General features: G+C 52.8%; 1 protein-coding gene across 2 annotated transcripts in view; it reads left to right on the top strand.

The window, feature by feature from the left end:
- ABCC1 (ATP binding cassette subfamily C member 1 (ABCC1 blood group)) overlaps positions 1-17,546 on the top strand; it is a 2,255,476-nt gene that overhangs the window by 760,284 nt on the left and 1,477,646 nt on the right. The gene's annotated exons all lie outside the window — the stretch shown is intronic.

Here is a 17,546-nt window from a genome sequence, read left to right as displayed (position 1 = left end):
TGCGGTCATGACTAACTGGGCCAGTAGGAAACAAAGCTCCATCAATATGTTTACCAAGTCAACACCAAAGCCTAGCAAGGCCCAGCCAGAAGCTGAGGTTCCCCCCTGTGGTGGCTGCCGAGCCCATTAAACTCCAAAAGATGAAGTATGTGCAGGAGGGGTTCACTACACTTCACACAAAGGTTGACGACATGAGCAGGACTATCGGCTTTATCAAAACCTGGATGGAGAAGACTGATACTCGGGTGACAGAGGTGGAGTCTAGGGTCGACCTGCCAGAAGATCTATTTCATCACACTTAGATTGGAGGTGGCTTCACTGTCCAGACAAGTCCAGGCTGTCAGTAAAAAGAATGGGGACCTAGAGTCTAGGTGCAATAACCTGTGCATCATTGTCGTTCCTAAAGACAAAATTGACTGCCCCATGGTGGAGACTGTGGAACGTATCCTTCTCTCTCTCTACTGGACTCCCCGAAGGTCTCTCCACAATTTGCGATTAAATGGGCCCACCGATCCCTGACCGCGAAACCCAGACCCGGTGCTCTCCCCACCCCCGCCCTTTCATAGCCAGAGTGCTAAATTATGACAGGGATGCCTTGCTTCGTGCAGCCAGGGCCAAAGGCAAACTACTCCTTGGCTCCTTCAGGATCCATTTGTATCCAGATTTGTCTGTGGCTATTCAACAGGAATGTAAAACCTTCATAGCAGCCAAGAAACGTCTTCGAGAGCTTGGTGTCAAATACTCTATTATACCCTGCAAAACCTAGGATCGAACATGCCGACAGGGTCTTCTTTTTCACCATCCCGGAAGAGGCCTCAAAGTTCATTGATGATCACTTTCCTGCCTATTAGCTGTATCCCATCACCCTTGTGTGCTTTTCCTGATCTCTTTTTTAATGTGGTCCTCCCTTGCGTACCCGGGAGATCGGTGTTGGTCCTACCTGTACAATCTCCTCTCACCTTTTATCTGATATGAATCGGTGCTCTTGTGAGGGTTGGGGGTCCGGGCCAGCTTCACCTGTGTCCTCTACACTTCCTCTTAGACAATCTGAGTTTTGCACCACCTAATGTTTTCTCACACCCTCTGTCGGAGTGGACACTGTTCTTGGCCAGTGCACAGCCCCCATGCAGTGCTGCAATCATTGCTGTTTTGGTTTGTTGTTTTATTGGGGCATCACCCTTCTAATTGGGAGGGGTAAGGGTGGTGGGGAGGGACAATGGTTTAAAAAATTGCTTGACGTGTGACTGAGGAGTCGAGCTGTGACTCGCCCTCGTGTAGAGTTCTTCAGGATTTGACCCTTTCCAGCCTTGCTGGGATTTTGCTGGGCTTGTACACATCTGGTCATGATTCCTCTTACACAAGTCTACCATCTTGATGGCGGCTTAGGGTCTAGTATGTATGAGCTGGAATATAAGAGGACTAGGTAACCTTGTCAAAATGCATACTGTATGTCGAGCGACACAAGGGCAAGGTACTTTTCTTACAGGAAACCCATGAATTAGCTAAGGGGTGCAACAGGTTTGCTAGGTCATGGGGCCCCCAGTGGTACTATACCACCTACTCCACCCAAAGCTGGGGAGTTAAGATCCTAATTCGCAGGTCCGTCAAGTTCATCCACAAGGTTACACATACACCCCCTGGGACGCTATGCTTTACTGTTTGGTTCATTTCTTGGACAGGAGTTTCTCCAGCATGGGGTCTGGCATGGATTCACATGCTCATGAATATTCCCCGTCGTCAGGCTGGGAATCCTCGGTAAAGAAAAAACCAGTATCAGTTTCGTTTCTGATCGGTCTTTCGTAGTAATAACCAATCACTGGTCTCTGCGTCATACTGACCACAGCCAATGACTGCCCTCTACCTAAGCACCGCCTCTGGCAGCCATCTTCAGATTTTTACCGCACGTTCATGTGTTGGGATCCTCGTGCTTTTGCTCTCGAGCGTTAGTGCTATTTTTTCACGTTTTTTCTCAAAAACTTCGTTTTTTTCGGTCAAAAGAGCCTCAAGCTCCACCGACTTTCCATCCGATCAACGGGGACCCGTTTCGGATTCGTCTGCGCCCCTCAAGGGTGAAGATTTCGTCGAGCTACGCTTTTGGAGGACTCCAGAAGTTTCTCAGGCCCGGCTATGGCCCAGGAGAAGGGAGGCTCGACGCCCGGAAAGCTGTTCAGGGTCTGCCCTGGATGCCAGCTGCAGAACATCTTCAAGGAGGACGAACACTCTTTTTGTCTTTACTGCCTACATGAGGACAAGACGCACGTGGAGAAGGACTGCGTTTTGCGGCAACATGTCGGAGCGGACCATGAAGGACCGCCATCAACGTCTCGCCAACTGGCTAGAAGGGAAGAGCCCGTCCGGCGAGAAGAAGAGGAAGAAATCCGAGCGGTCTTCTAAGACCTTTGAGGACGCCCCGGCGACGGGGGTCCAACATAAGGCCAAGCACCGCGAGTCCGCTGGCACCGGGAGCGCCGAACGGTCGGGCTCTACGGGCGCCAGGCAGGGCGCACCCTCCCCGGCACCATCAACCACGAGCCAACGCTCTGGGTCGGGTAAGAGGAAGGCCGAGCACCCGTCGAAGCTCCTGGAGAGGCCCCGGTCGAGCTCGAAGGCGGAGGGGGAGCGAGGCAGTGTGCCCCCCCTCAAGGATAAGGCGGTGAGCGCACCTAAGGTGGTGAAGGCCTTAATCCATCCGGCCAAGCCCTCTATCGAAACTGTCGCGGCGGCCCTGGCTCAGCCTGTGGAGGCTACACCAGTGGTGGCGACCTCGGGGCTCAGAGTCTCCCTGCCACCTCGGAGGGAGTCCTCTTTTGTGCCCATCGATAGGACCCCCGTGAAATCCCCTGTGGGGAAGAAAAAGGGGGGGCAGGGCGTCGTCGTAGATTCGGCCCCAACCTCAGAGGAGGAGCTGGTCGAGGTCTTAAGCCACGGCTTCGGCGTGGAAGAAGACCGGCCCGTCGGGATGGATCCCGACGCAGGTGACGACGACATCGTCGAGGGTACCGACGGGGCCCCTGATCGCCCGTCGGATTCCCCTCTGCCAGCGCCGCGAGACAACTCGGCGGCCATTTTGTTGGCTATACAGTCCTTATGCTCTGAGATAAGGACGAGACTACCGTTGCCGACGGAACCTCTCCCGTCGGGGGACCCAGAACCGGGACCTTCTGGTGTTCCCCCTACCAAGAAAAGAAGGATCCACCCTCCACCTCCTTTTCAGCCGTCGCGCCCCTTCCAGCCCTCCTCCCCGTCCACCCGAGGGGATGATACGGGGACTGACACGGCAGCGACGGGTACGGACGACGAGGTATACGACGAGGATTTACCGTCGTCGCCTCCCACCAGGGCTTCTCCGCCCGACGAGATTGGATCGTTCCACTCAATGATCGCCAGGGCATCCAAACTTTTCCAACTCTGCCCTGAGGAGAAGAAGAAGGAAGGTTTCCTTTATCAGCGGCGAGAGGCCAAGAGGAAGACGGTCCTCGCGGTGCCTCTATTGGCCGACATTTGGGATGAGGGCCTCACCCTCCTCAAGAACCCGTCCACGACGCCAGCTAGAAGAGACCGGTACGAGAAAAAGTACCGGGTCCCGGACACGGCCCCCCTGTGCCTCCGGGCGCAGCCTACCCCGGACTCCGTCGTCTCCGCGGCGGCCAGGAAGAAAGCGGGGGGGGGTGCGGCCTCCACTTCGACTTCCCCACCGGACGGCGAGGGAAAGAAATTGGACGCTATGGGACGCAGAGTCATCTCGTCTGCAGCGAAGACGATTAAAGCTGCCAACGCCTTGGCTATCGTGGCCCGATACGACAGGGAGCTCTGGTACAAACTGGCTCCCCTGCTGGACTTCTTGCCGGACAACAAGAGGGCGGAGGCCCTGGAGATCCTGCAGGAAGGTGAGGTGGCTTCGGACCACGCCATTACCGTTGCGACGGACATCGCCGACACTGGGTTCCGCCAGTTAGGCAACGGCGTTTGCCTTAGGCGGCGTGGATGGCTCAAGGCTACGGACTTCCGTCAAGACGTTCAGACCAGAGTCCTAGACATGCCCTTCGACGGGAACAACCTGTTTGGGAAAACGGTGGACGATTCCCTTCAGGCCATTAAAGCGGACACCGAGACGGCCCGGGCCCTTGGAGTTCTGCAACAACGACGGACGCCCTTTCGGAGCAGCGGAGGCAAGGGCGCCTCCAAAGGTTCCGGCAAGCGGCCCGCTCGTCATCTCAGGAGGCCTACAGAGGACGAGGCAAGCCTGGCGGACCCCGCCGTCTTCGCCAAGGACAAGGCGCTAAAGCCTCGTCGAAGCAGGATTGAACCGGCCGGGGGGTCGGGCCCCCACCGAAGCACCCCGGTGGGAGGCCGGCTGGCGAGCTTAGTCAGCGTGTGGGAGTCCATCTCCACCGACCGTTGGGTGCTGGACGCCTTGGCCCGGGGGCACGCGCTCGAGTTTCAAAGAAAGTGTCCGCGCGTCCCCCCCGTGGCCAGGAAAGAACTTCACGTCCCTCAACTCCTCCTGGAGGTGAAAGCGATGCTCAAGAAGGGCGCCATCGAACTCGTCCCAAAGAGGCTGCGGGGCTCCGGAGTCTACTCGAGATACTCGTGAAGAAGAAGACGGGGGGATGGCGCCCCATCCTGGACCTGCGACGTCTGAACAAGTTCATCAAGGCGCAAAAGTTCCGGATGGTCACCCTCCAGCACGTCCTGGGTCAGCTGGAGGAAGGAGACTTCCTGTCGTCGTTGGATTTGGAGGATGCCTACTTCCATATTCCCATCTTGAAGGGGCACCGAAAATTCCTCAGGTTTGTGGTCCAAGGGCGGCATTACCAGTTCAAAGCCCTCCCCTTCGGTCTACGGTCGGCACCCAGGGTGTTCACCAAGTGCCTCGCACCGGTGGCGGCTCAGCTGCGCCGCGAAGGGATCCACGTCTATCCCTACCTGGACGACTGGCTCATCCGAGCCAAGACAAGGGAGCTCGCCGTGGTCCACACGGCAAGGACCGTCCAACTTCTCACGGACCTGGGATTCTCCGTGAACTACGCCAAATCCCACCTGGTACCCGCGCAAGACACTCTGTTTCTGGGAGCGAGGCTCAACACAGTGTCCCTTCGGGCCTCCCCGTCGGAGGAGAGGACCAGGACCATCCTGGGCAAGGTACAGCGGATGTTGGTGGCCGACGCGGCCAAGGTCAGGTCCATCAAGTCCCTCCTCAGAATGATGTCTTCCTGCATCTACCTCATTCCCATGTGCAGGCTCCGGATGCGCCCGTTGCAGGAGTTCCTGGACGCGCGCTGGATCCAAACGACGGGCAACTTCGAGGAAAGGATCACACTCGACGAGAGTTTCCGACGAGCGATCCGGTGGTGGGGCACCCGCGCGCATCTGACGGCGGGCATGGCCTTCCAGACCCCAGCCCACCAGGAGACAGTGACCACGGATGCCTCCCTGGAAGGGTGGGGAGCGCACACCGAAAATCTGCACGCAAGGGGCCTTTGGCTCCCGACGGAGAAATCCTTACATATCAACGTCCTGGAGCTCCGTGCAGTGTTTTGGGCCCTCAGGTCCTTCCTTCCGTCCCTCAAGGGCAAGGTGGTGAGGATCTTCACCGACAACACCACCACCATGTTTTACATCAGAAAACAGGGCGGAACCAGGTCCCCATCACTGTCCAAGGAGGCGCAGGACCTGTGGCATTGGGCAGTCGCCCAAGGGATGTTTCTGGTGCCGTTTCATCTGGCAGGGATAAAAAACACCATCGCCGACTCACTCAGCAGGGAGCTGCGCTCGTGCCACGAGTGGGAACTACGGCAGGATCTGGTGGATCGCCTCTTCCGACGGTGGGGCACACCCCAGATCGACCTGTTCGCGACGAACTCCAAGTGCCGGAGGTTCGCCAGCAGGTTCCCCCAGGCGAGGAGCATGGGCGATGCTTTCTCGTTCCCCTGGGAGGGCCTGTTCCTCTACGCGTTCCCTCCTTTGCCACTGCTAATCCGGCTCGTCAACCAGCTCAAGCGGTCTCGGTGCAGGATGATCCTCGTCGCACCTGCGTGGCCGAAGCAGATATGGTTCCCGGACCTTCTGGACTTGTCAGCGTCCCCGCCAATCAAGCTGCCGGTGGACGCGGATCTGCTCTCCAGGGAAGGAGGCGCCATCCTCCACCACGACCCGAAATCGCTGAACTTGCAGGCCTGGCTCCTGCAGCGCTAGAGTTTGGAGGATACGACATACCGGCCGACTGCAGAGAGGTTCTTGCAAAGGCCAGGGCGTCCTCGACTCTTAAATGCTACGGACACAAATGGAAGAGGTTCTCTGTCTGGTGCCACGCACAGAAGATTAACCCTCTACGGATTACGGCTCCCCAAGTTCTGCCGTACCTGCTGACGCTGGCCAAAGCTGGACTGGCACACGCGTCAATCAAGATTCATCTTGCTGCGATCTCCCGATACACCAGAACCACGGGACGGACGTCCTTGTGGTCTCATCGTCTGGTGAAAGAATTCATGAAGGGACTGTTCAGATCGTTCCCGCCGGTGAAGGCTCTGGCCCCGGCGTGGGAGCTCAACGTGGTGCTGACCAAGCTCATGGGACCTCCGTTCGAGCCTCTGCACTCGGCCCCATTGAAGTTTCTGTCGTGGAAAACAGCGTTTCTTGTGGCCATCGCCTCCGCACGACGGGTGGGAGAGATCCAGGCCCTTTCCTGCAAGGCCCCGTACTTGACTTTTCACGACACGAGGGTAGTGCTCAGGACGCACCCCTCCTTCATGCCCAAGGTACCGTCGGACTTCCATCTCAACGAACCCTTGGTGTTACCTGTGTTCTTCCCGTCGCCTTCGTCGCCGGCTGAGAGGACTTTGCACTCGCTGGATGTGGCTAGAGCGCTGAAGTTCTACGTGGACCGCACGAAGTGTTTTCGGAAGACGTCACAACTCTTTGTGAACTTTGGACCTGTCAATCAGGGGAAGGCTCTCTCGAAGGCTTCCATTTCCAGATGGCTCTCCGGCTGTATCATGTACTGTCATCGGTTGGCAAACTGACCGCTGCCCGGCCGTCCGAGAGCCCATTCCACCAGAGCGATCGCAGCTACCACGGCGTTCCTTTCTGGTGTGCCCCTGCTGGACATATGCAGGGCTGCTACGTGGAGGTCGACGCACACCTTCACGAAGTTCTACTGCGTCGATCGGGATTCCAGGGAGGAGTCCAGGGTCGGCCAAGCAGTGCTGCGCAACCTGTTCGCCTGAGGTGAGCCTGGTGAGGAGGTAAGATGCTTAATGTTGAGTTTGATGTAATGCTTAATGTTGAGCCTTTGCCACCTCCCGTGGTTGTGCATGTGTGTACTGCTATGTATTCTTTATTCATGAGCATGTGAATCCATGCCAGACCCCATGCTGGAGAAGGAACAAGTTACTTACCTGTAACTGTTGTTCTCCAGCATGGGTCTGGCATGGATTCACATGCGAACCCTCCCGCCTACCCCTCTGCGGCTCTTCACTTGGTCATACTGCCACTTCACGTGCTTCCAAATCTGAAGATGGCTGCCAGAGGCGGTGCTTAGGTAGAGTGCAGTCATTGGCTGTGGTCAGTATGACGCAGAGACCAGTGATTGGTTATTACTACGAAAGACAGATCAGAAACAAAACTGATACTGGTTTTTTCTTTACCGAGGATTCCCAGCCTGACGACGGGGAATATTCATGAGCATGTGAATCCATGCCAGACCCATGCTGGAGAACAACAGTTACAGGTAAGTAACTTGTTCCTAGTGTTACTCAATGTATATGGTCCTAACACTGACAATCCCGATTTTTACTCTCATCTCTCCTCCCTGTTGGCATGGTTTCCCCTCATTTCTATTCTGTGGGGTGGGGATTTCAACACTATAGTTGACATTGACCTGAACAGGTCATGCACGAGAGCCCGCCAGCTTTCCAACGCTGCTAAGACCATTATAGAAGTGCAGGCCTTGCTGAAAGTCTTTGACGCATGGAGACTGATATACCCTAGGTCCTGTGTCGTCTTCTATTCATCTGTACACAACTCGCACTCTCGGATTGATAGATGGCTAGTCTCTGATATGCTTGTCAGAACTATAGAGCAAATGACCATCCTACCTAGGACCTTTTCAGATAATTCCCCGGTTACTGTCACACTAAGGTCGGGGGAAAGTAGTGGGGTAGCACGTTCGTGGAGACTGAAGCCCAACGCCTTGTTGGACCCGGTATTCGGATCTGTACAAGGGACCAGTATTGATGACTTTTTTGAGCTCAATGCAGGGTCTGTAGAGACTCGCGCTCTGGGAGACTTTTAAAGTTTACATTCGTGGAGTTGCCCTGGCAAAAGAGGCAGGGATCCTTGGGGCGATTCATAAATCTATCGGGGAGAGCAAGCTTTTACTTGCCGGACTGGAGACGCAATACGCCTCGTCCCCTACCGCTGCCATACTCCGTGAGATAGGGACAGCACTAGATAACTACTGAGGTGTCCCACAAACGCAAGTTCTTAGATGATCCTCAGGCCGCCAGAATTTATGGAGGGGGGGGCAATGCCCTGGCCGTTTGTTTTAGGCTAGATTGATCTGAGAGGGGAAGCTCTCCATATCCCTGCAATTGAGAAAACAATGGTACCCTGGCCCCCTCATCTCAAGAAATAAATGACGAGTTTTGCTCCTTTTATGAAGCACTCTATACTAATACCAACACTGGCGCTACGGCAGACATCGACTCATTTCTTCACAGTCTTCCACGCTGGGTTTTCTGCAGAGACCAGGGAGGCACTGGATCGCCCAATGTCAACTGAAGAATTATCCAAGGCAATAGTCTCACTATTGTCGGGGAGGCCCCCGGTGCCGATGAGCTCACTACTGATTTCTATAAATGTTGGAAGGTTTAATTGGTTTCCCGGCTAGTGGCCTTGTGGGATGAGGCTTGCACGGTCGGTATACTCCCACCCTCCCCCACTGCCCCCCCCCCCCCATTTCCACCACACTTCGTGATGTGGCTATCTCAGTTTTACGGAAACCTGACAAGCCAGCCTCGCAATGTGGCTCCTACCAGCCCCTCTCTCATTAATTGCAATGTCAACATCAACATATTTGCCAAAGTGATAGCCTTCCGGCTAGCACCATATGTCGTTTATTGTTCATCCCAACCAGTCGGGATTCATCCCGGGGCGCTCCACCGCACTCGATCTGCATTGATTATTTGGCATCCTTGCCCGAATCGACCCAGAGGCACAGGCCGTTGCGGCTACACTAGATATGCAAAAGGCCGTCGATTCGGTCTCCTGGATGTTTCTGTGGTTGGTGCTAGAGAAGTAATTTTGGCCCCTGCTTCCTGTCCTGGTTTAAACTACTATACGCATCCCCTGTCGCTAGGGTTCGCACTGAAGATTGGTGCTCTATCCAATTTAAGATAGCCAGGGGCAACAGACAGGGCTGCCCCTTCTCACTCTTGATATATTTGCGCTAGCCATTGAGCCTTTGGCAGACAGGATTCGTCAGCGACATGCCCATAGGGGTATAAGACTCTCCAGGGACCCTGAGATCATTTCACTCTATGCGGACGATGCTCTGCTTTACATCCGCTCTCCTGAGGTAAATCTGGCACCAATATTAGACGTTATTCTCTTCAGCTAGTTATCCGGGCTAAAAGTTAACTGCTCTAAGTCCACACTATTCCCTTTGATGGATGCTGTTATGGCCCCTCGTGACCTTCGTGTGTTTACCTGGTCTAAGTCGGAGATTAAATAGCTTGGGGTTGTAGAGGAGGTCCCAAATAAAGCCTGCACTCCCATCGCCCATTTTGAAGTACCGGGAACATTCGCACCAAAATATGTGATGTATGATGAGCAAATAAACCAGCAGAGAGCCGCAGTAGGGCTCTGCCCAGTGCCTATCAGGAATCCATTGAGAAAACCCTACCAGCAAGTAAGACAAAATGAAGATAGCCTAAACACTGTCCCGGAAGAAACCCAGAAGGCCTTAATGAAGACGAATGGTGATGTCACGAAGGCCCGGACTAACATGGAGAACCAAGGATGACACAAGAGACAAAAATGCCATGAATAAGGATATTGTGAACCTAGAAGGAGAGGCGATGCTGAAATATAAAGAAGCTTAAGATGTAAAGCAGGATGAAGTGATTCAACCAGCTAACACCTGTGCATATGCTTGAAACTGCAAGAAAGCTAAGAAAACGGTGCAGCTTGCTATACTTAGTAGAAGATACTGCGGAAAGTGCCACCTATACAGATCTACCTCAATGAAGCACATTATATAAGTGCAAGTCCACTTTACACAAGAGCAGAATCAACTCAGGTTACTAGAGGCCAAGCAGGACAAGATTCGTATTCCAGCTAAAACGAGAAGGGACGGCTGAATTGAAACTCAGCAGAGGCAACGTGCACCAGGAAAGAGCCAAGGTCCGACCAATAGAAGGAACGAACAGTAGCCTCGAAGAATCAAAACTTAACAGCGTATCCTATCTTTGTAAGGTCGAGATAAGAAGGCGCAGGCAAATGGCAAGCCGAATAAGAATTAAATGCACAAATTGAAGGAAACTAGGCAGATTCACAGTGTGAGCGGCACATGACCATCCGAGCAAGAAGCACAGGTTCACACCTACGCTTGGCAGCTTCCCAGACAGAGATATGATAACGTTTCCTGACAAGGAGACAGTTTCGAGGCCGACCACAACAAACTAATTATCACATAGCCACTAAAGTAATGCTGGATTGAGGGAAGGCCGGGTGAATTGTGGGGTACCCTGCACCTGGCTGACCATTCTGCGTGCTGCTAAGTAAAGTGGAGATTTATGCATGGGGTTGAAGCCAACCCAATCACAATGGACCCAATAATCTAGGGTCCTATAGATAGCAGAACCAATGGGACGTTGTACTCTTAATGACGTCCACAATAGTAATGTTAAAAGGAAGGGCTTAGGTGCACTCCTGATGGTGTTTATCCAATCCTCTCACTCTGTTACCATATACAGATATAGTACCTATAGTGAAGTTACCTTTTCCTAACCAATAGAACTGCATGTTAACTTTTGAATGTTACACGTCGATGATGATTTTTTAGTATAAATGTTACTGTTTGTATGAAGTTCGAGGGAGTTGAAGCGAGATGGACTATCGCATCACTGTTGATTTCCATGTTTCCCTGTTTTTTGTACTTGTCATTAAACAGACTCCCCTTTGCCAAACCATTGAGTTGTCCTTATTGATTGGTGTTGGAGTAATATACTGCACCCCCATCCATCTCAAAGGTGCAGCTATCTCTTCTTAAAGTACTGCGGAGCAAACCCCGACTCTATGGGCTGGCCGGGGGGTCTCCCCAGTACAGGGTAGTGGTCGTGTGTCACCAGACCCCATTATACGATCACAACTATGGTAATTACCTTACCTCCCTCGCCCATAAGACTGAAAGTTGGGCTAAATTGCTAATCACACTAGCCGGAAGGGTGGCTCTTCTCAAAATGGTGATTCTCTCACAACTTCTATACAGATTTCAGAACGTCCCGCTTTGTCCTGGTAGTGAATTATTCAAATCACTGAACCGAACAGTCAATGCCTTCTTGTGGCACTCTAGTGCCATCCGCCTCAAGTTGGACATGTGGCTACCCCGTTTGTGCAGGGTGGGTTTGCTGGCCCTAACTTTGAGCGATATTGGTTTGCTGCTCACGCCCGTTTTGGTTTGACTCTGGTGGATCCCCTCCCCACGTTAAACTTGAGCACCTGGCGGCCGGCAGTCTGGATATTCACTCCCTGGTTCTCTCCTCTTTAAATCTGAAACAAGACCCCACTGATCCCACAAAGTCATGACGACGGCATGGGGTAGACTCTGGAAACAGGTAGACACCCCTCATCCATTCCATGGTGATTTTCCTCCTGTGGAACTGCCTCCCCGAGAATCCTCATGTGGATGGTGCAACTGCTCACTACTGGTTAGGGAAGGGCTTTGACGCTATACAGGATGTTTTCATTATGGGATCATTTACAGAATGGCAGGAACTACCGGAATCCATGAGAGGCGTCCCTCCATATGGCTACAATACACTGGTCTGAGCCGGGCGCTCAAGGGCAGGTGGCATGAATTCCCCTCGATTTCCCCCTGATGATTCAATACTTTCTGAGATTATTTTGGGCACTGCAACCCGGGGGACGGTCTGCTGGCTGTATGGTATTCTTCAGGAAAGGATAGGCTATTTGTGGGATAGACTTCGGGGTGCTTGGAGCTAGGACTTAGGCATAGAGGACCGACCAAAAATGGGAGTTCATGTACGCCGTACACAGGACGTCTCCCTTAATTCTAGATTTAAATTGATCCAGTTTAAGATACTCCACAGATAACATCACACCCCGGCTAGGCTTCATCGCATGTCAAGAAATCGGCCCTCTGAGTGCCCGCGATGCAGATGATTATATACACATGCTCTGGTCCTGTCCAAAACTCACTCCATTCTGGGAGGTTTGAGGCTGTATCTCGAATACTAGATTGCACTATTACACCGTCCCCAATGATTTGTTTATTTTCACGAGTTCCCCACACTGGCCGGGGACCTTAGGAGGCTTGCCGGTCTCTGTATGTTGCTCGCCACCCGCTGTGTTGTTGCTATGGTTGTGCCCTAGTGCCCCCACCTTCAACTAATGGCTTCATGCTGTCACTTGAGCCTATAATGTGGCGAAACGCTCGTCTGCTATGCAGCCGGCAACAAGTAGGTCCAGGAACATCTGGTCCCCCTTTCGTTCCTATTGATACTCCTTGACTGCCAAGGATGGGGGAGACAGTAACAACCAGTTGTTCCCTGACCGTTGCCCCTGCTAAAATGTCTACATGTATGTTTGGGTACCTACCTTCAGGATGTGCAGCTTATAAGTTCCTCTGTAAAGACCCTGCGTGGTCACATTGCCTGATTTTGTACTCTCTATGTCCAATGTCGACAGTGATGCAATGCTTGTTGTTCTGTTGTGTTGTCAAGCAAGTTAAATGTATTTGTTTTTGTTGTTTTTGTTTGTCCTCTTCTTTGAACTCAAGGGGTAAAGGATCATTGGATGCCACTTCCAAGAGTTGGTCCTCAGCGCTATCCAGCACTACTACCAGCACAGGTGCCAAGGGCACACAGCCTACTGGAGCTTGCGCCGAGGATGGGAGAAGCACCCAAGCTGTATCCTCCCATTTCTGAGCCCACTTGTGGGTCGGGGCCTTCGCACTCCAAAATGGCAGATGGGCACGCAGCGGAGCCTGCTAGGCCAGTGGCCAGCGATCCTCTTGGATTCAACTCAGTGCACGCCTGTGCTCTCCCCCATTGAACGGGCCTTGCAAGAAGGTTCCAGTCACCTTCCCTCTGGAAGCGGCAGCAGACTGTATGGTACAGGCATCTGAGCTCCTCAGGGTTACATCTACCCATCCCAGCCTTATGGCTACATGCCTTGGCGCTTTGACCAGGAGGAGAGTGCCAGGCTCCTAGGGATCCGGTAACTAGTTAGGACCCCTTCTAGGAGCACTTCCTCCTCCTCATGCGTTCCACCTCAGATGACTGGGCTCCTGAAGGATATAGTGAAGGAGGTGATCCCACAGGTGGTGCCTCCCCGGCCTGTTCCTCCAACTTTACTGGTGCCAATGCCGATTCCCTCCCCCGGTCCAGGCTCTACCGGTTGTCCAGACCCCTCCACCTACTTCTGTACCACCAACGTCTCCCCCTGAACAGCCGTTGGGCCTGTCTTCTGCTCTGGACTTGGTGAGTGTGGGGGGGAGGGGGGGCACCCTGCCGGCAACTGTCGAAGGGCCCAGACTCCCCTTCGGCCTGTAAAACATTTTTTTTTTAAAAAAAAGGTGGGGCGATGGTGTCAGCGATGACTGACGCCTAGGACAATGAACCTTCGGCATCCATTAAGGCCTTTCATGAACGCCTTCAGGGCCTGGCGGAGTTCTTGAAGCGGGGGTTTTGGGGGGTGGGTTGCTCTGCCCGAAGAAGCCCCCCAGGAGTCTGTAGTGCTAGCAGAGGTGATCCGGTCTGGCAACCCTCTCCAGAAGGATGTCCTGCAGGTGACGAGGAAGGTCTGGGAGAAGCCCAGGGCCAATGCTCAGATGAACAAGAAGTTGGACAGCAGGTTTAGGCTGATGACAGGGAGCCAATCCTCCTGACCGCCCACCCACAGCCAAATTCTTCTGGGGTGGCTGCGGCCTCACTATATTCGAAACTATTGTCTTGGTCTTACTCCACAGGAGCCACCTCCAGTTGTCTTTCCACGGAGGACATGGTCCTAGAATCTTTGGGCAAATGGATTTTGGTAAAGGAGGAGGGGCAGTGCAGTACATGAGATCGAGAGTAAAAATAGAATAAATAAAAGCAATAAGTAAGAGTGCGGCCAGCTGGTGGCAAGTGCAGCGGTAAGTGCAGACATCAGGTGTCAAATGCTGGTAGGGGACTGTAGGGAAGCGGAAAACCGTCCCCTAATGCGGGGGTTGCCAGGGAGGCAGTTCAGGTGAGCAACTGGCAGTGGGGGGGGCCTGGACCCGAGATCAGAAGGTGGCCAGGTGACCAGTGCAGTTACAGTAACAGCCGGGCGTTCAGCAGGGGAGGAGAGGAGAGGAGAGAAAAAGGAAGCAAAGAGGTGAGATTTGGAGGTGCTTCCACAACCGGTGATGGTTCTCCTAAAGTTTCAGGGAGGCACGGAGGCTGATCCAGAGGGGGAGGCACCAGCCGAAGAAAGATCTACCACCAACTCGTTGGTTGGAGAAGCGACTGACCCTGAGGGGGCTGGAGGCAGATGAGCAAAGAGCTTGACAAGGAAGATATTTAGGAAGAGCGAGTTGAAGGTATTGAGGCCCCAGACGCCAGAAGGCCTTGTGGACGATGCAGAGGGTTTTGAACTTAATCCTCGGAGCCACTGGGAGCCAGTGCAGAGATTTCAGTACTGGAGAGATACGATCCCTGGGCTTGAGGCCAAAGACAAGTCTCGCAGTCCTGTTCTGGATGAGTTGCAGAGGGCGGAGAGTAGGAGCAGGCAGATTTAGAAAGAGGCAGTTGCAATAGTCCAGCCTAGAGAGAACCAGAGCTCTGGAGAGAGTGAGCTTCTGGGGGAGGAAGAGGAAAGGCTGAATATCTCTGAGGAGGTGCAGCTGGTAGTGTTACTTCTTGGAGACGTCAGAGATGTGAGGAGAGAAGGAGTGTGTGGAGTCGTATATGACCCTGAGGTTTTTGGCTTTGCAGGTGGGAGCGGGAAGAGGACCAAGAGAGGCCGGCCAGAGAGCAACAGGAAAGGAGGGAGCGGGTGTGCCGATGAGGATAATCTCGGAGAGAACGGGCATTCTGTCCTGAGTTTACGAGATGAAAGGAGAAGCCAGGGCCTGGGAGGGGGCAGGAGAGGTGGAAACTGCAGCAGGAGTGGCCAGCTCCTTGCAGAGTTCGGCCGAGTTGTTGGATGCCACAGAGACACAGACTTGGATGTGTGCTCTCTTCTTGGTGTGGATAGAGAGCAGGTATTGCCTTTGGAACAGGCGACAGGCCAGTTTGTCAGAGGATGTACCGGAAGCACGCCATTTCCTCTCAGCCACCCTGCACTTAGGTTTAAGGGTGACGAGGTCTGAGTTGTACCCGCAGTTGCACTTTGCTTTGGGCTTCAAGCAGATCCTCATGACGGGATTCTACATCAAGAGTATCGGAGATAGCAGAGTGGAGTATGGAAAGGGCTGTGTCGGGGGGGTGAGAAAGTGGCGGCAAAAGCTTCAACTGACACACACTTCATGGGTCGGATGACCAACAAGGTAGGTGGTAGTGCTGGAGTTGGCTAGGCCTGGTGGTCGGGGGGTGGGTGGAGAGAGTGAGCTGGGTGGAAAGGAGAAAGTGATCAGTCCAGGAGAGCGGAGTGGTGAGCAGGATAGAGAGGGAAAGGTCTGTAGTGATCAGAACATCGACTGTGCCCTGCAGAGTGAGTCGGGCCACAGGGGAGGATCGAGTGAGAGTGAGTCGCAGAGGTCGCTTAAGAGTACAGAGGAAGGATAGGAAGCATCCAGGTGGATGTTAGTCTCCAAGAAGGAGGAGTTGAGTGATCGAGACCAGGAGGAAAGAGGAGAGGTCCGCCCACTCAGAGGATGGAGGAGATTTGACCAGGAGGAGATATGCAGTTTGCACAATCCTTTTTAAGGCAAATTAGGTAAAAAGCCATACTGTTTTCAATTTGATCTCTAGGTTGGCACTGGTAAATACCATGTAACCAACAATACATTACACTGGAGCATAGTGTACCATTTTAAAGAGGCCACGACATATCTGTCAGTAATGGACAGTGTAAATTGCTTGAATGAAGCAGCTGCTACAGCCGAACTATGGTCGCTGTAAACCACATGCGTATTGGCCACTTTAAGTCCCTTGCAGAGGATGTGGCCACAACCTATGAATGCCAGTTATTTTTACTGTATATGCCTTCCACGAGGCTGCTGTCACCATCTGCTTGGTATGGTTTTATTGACCACAAAGGAAAAGGTGTCTTTCATACAGAAGACATCTCTAGATGATTATAATGCAATATGTGGTCCATTTCATGATTTATGTGTGAAAGTAATACTTGTGTATATTTTTTGTTCAGGTTTGGCTCACTGTTTACCTTTATCCCTCCCCTTTGCTCTATTTTCTCCTGATTGTTTAGAACTCCTGTTTTTGCTATAGATGTGCTGTACTTAGCTTTTTATGTTTGTTTTATGTATTGCATTGCTATTCCTTGGTCTTTTATGAGAATTTGTAATAAATTATATAAATAAAAAAGGAAGCACCCTCTGTTTGCCCATACGGATCACTGTGAATCACATGCATGAAGCTGCTGACACAATCTGTCTGTGGCAGAAGCCGCTAAGTGATTTTTACAGTGACCAACCATACAAACGCATGTTGACAAATGCATGCAAACGAACACTCTAATATTAATTTATGCCTACATTCACAGCCACAGACTCACTCCATGACATACAAACGCGCAGGCATACATACAAAACACAACACACACTTACCTTATGTCTTCTCTTCAGGCAGCAGAGGGTGGCGCATATTGTGATGGGGTGGGCATGGCCAGGCACAGTGGCAGCACTGATGCTGTGCGCTAAATGAGATGAATCCCAGTGTACCCTGGAAGGCATAGAACACCCCGAATGTGCTGGCACCAGGGGTTAAGTTCTGTGGTTGCCAGGCAACCCAGTGTAAGTGACTCTGTGCCGCGCACGTTGGCCCACGAGTGTTAATCTTTAAAAACACCAGGGCTGGCACTCAGTCGGCACTTGTCATGCTGGGAGGAAGGGGGTGCACCTGGGAGGAGGTACTGGAGGTCCTGCTTGGGGAGCATTAGCGGTAGCAGCAGCACTGGGGTCTTATTGGGGGAGATTGCAGTGCAGCCATGCCTTCACTAGGTCACAACTCTAGAATGATCTTACAGTAGCATTATGTTTTCAAATTTTGCACCCGATGACAAATAAGGTGGGCAGTTCATCCTTTATTTTTATTGTAAGATTCACAAATTTTAGACATTTGGTTCAGAGGAGATGCCACCTAAAAGGTACCATTTTGGGG

Source organism: Ambystoma mexicanum, chromosome 2q (assembly GCF_040938575.1).
Source record: "Ambystoma mexicanum isolate Mex_15411 chromosome 2q, UKY_AmexF1_1, whole genome shotgun sequence".
Taxonomy (NCBI): Eukaryota; Metazoa; Chordata; class Amphibia; order Caudata; family Ambystomatidae; genus Ambystoma; species Ambystoma mexicanum.
Note: the sequence above shows the minus strand (reverse complement) of the source record. Positions and strands in the feature narration are given on the sequence as shown.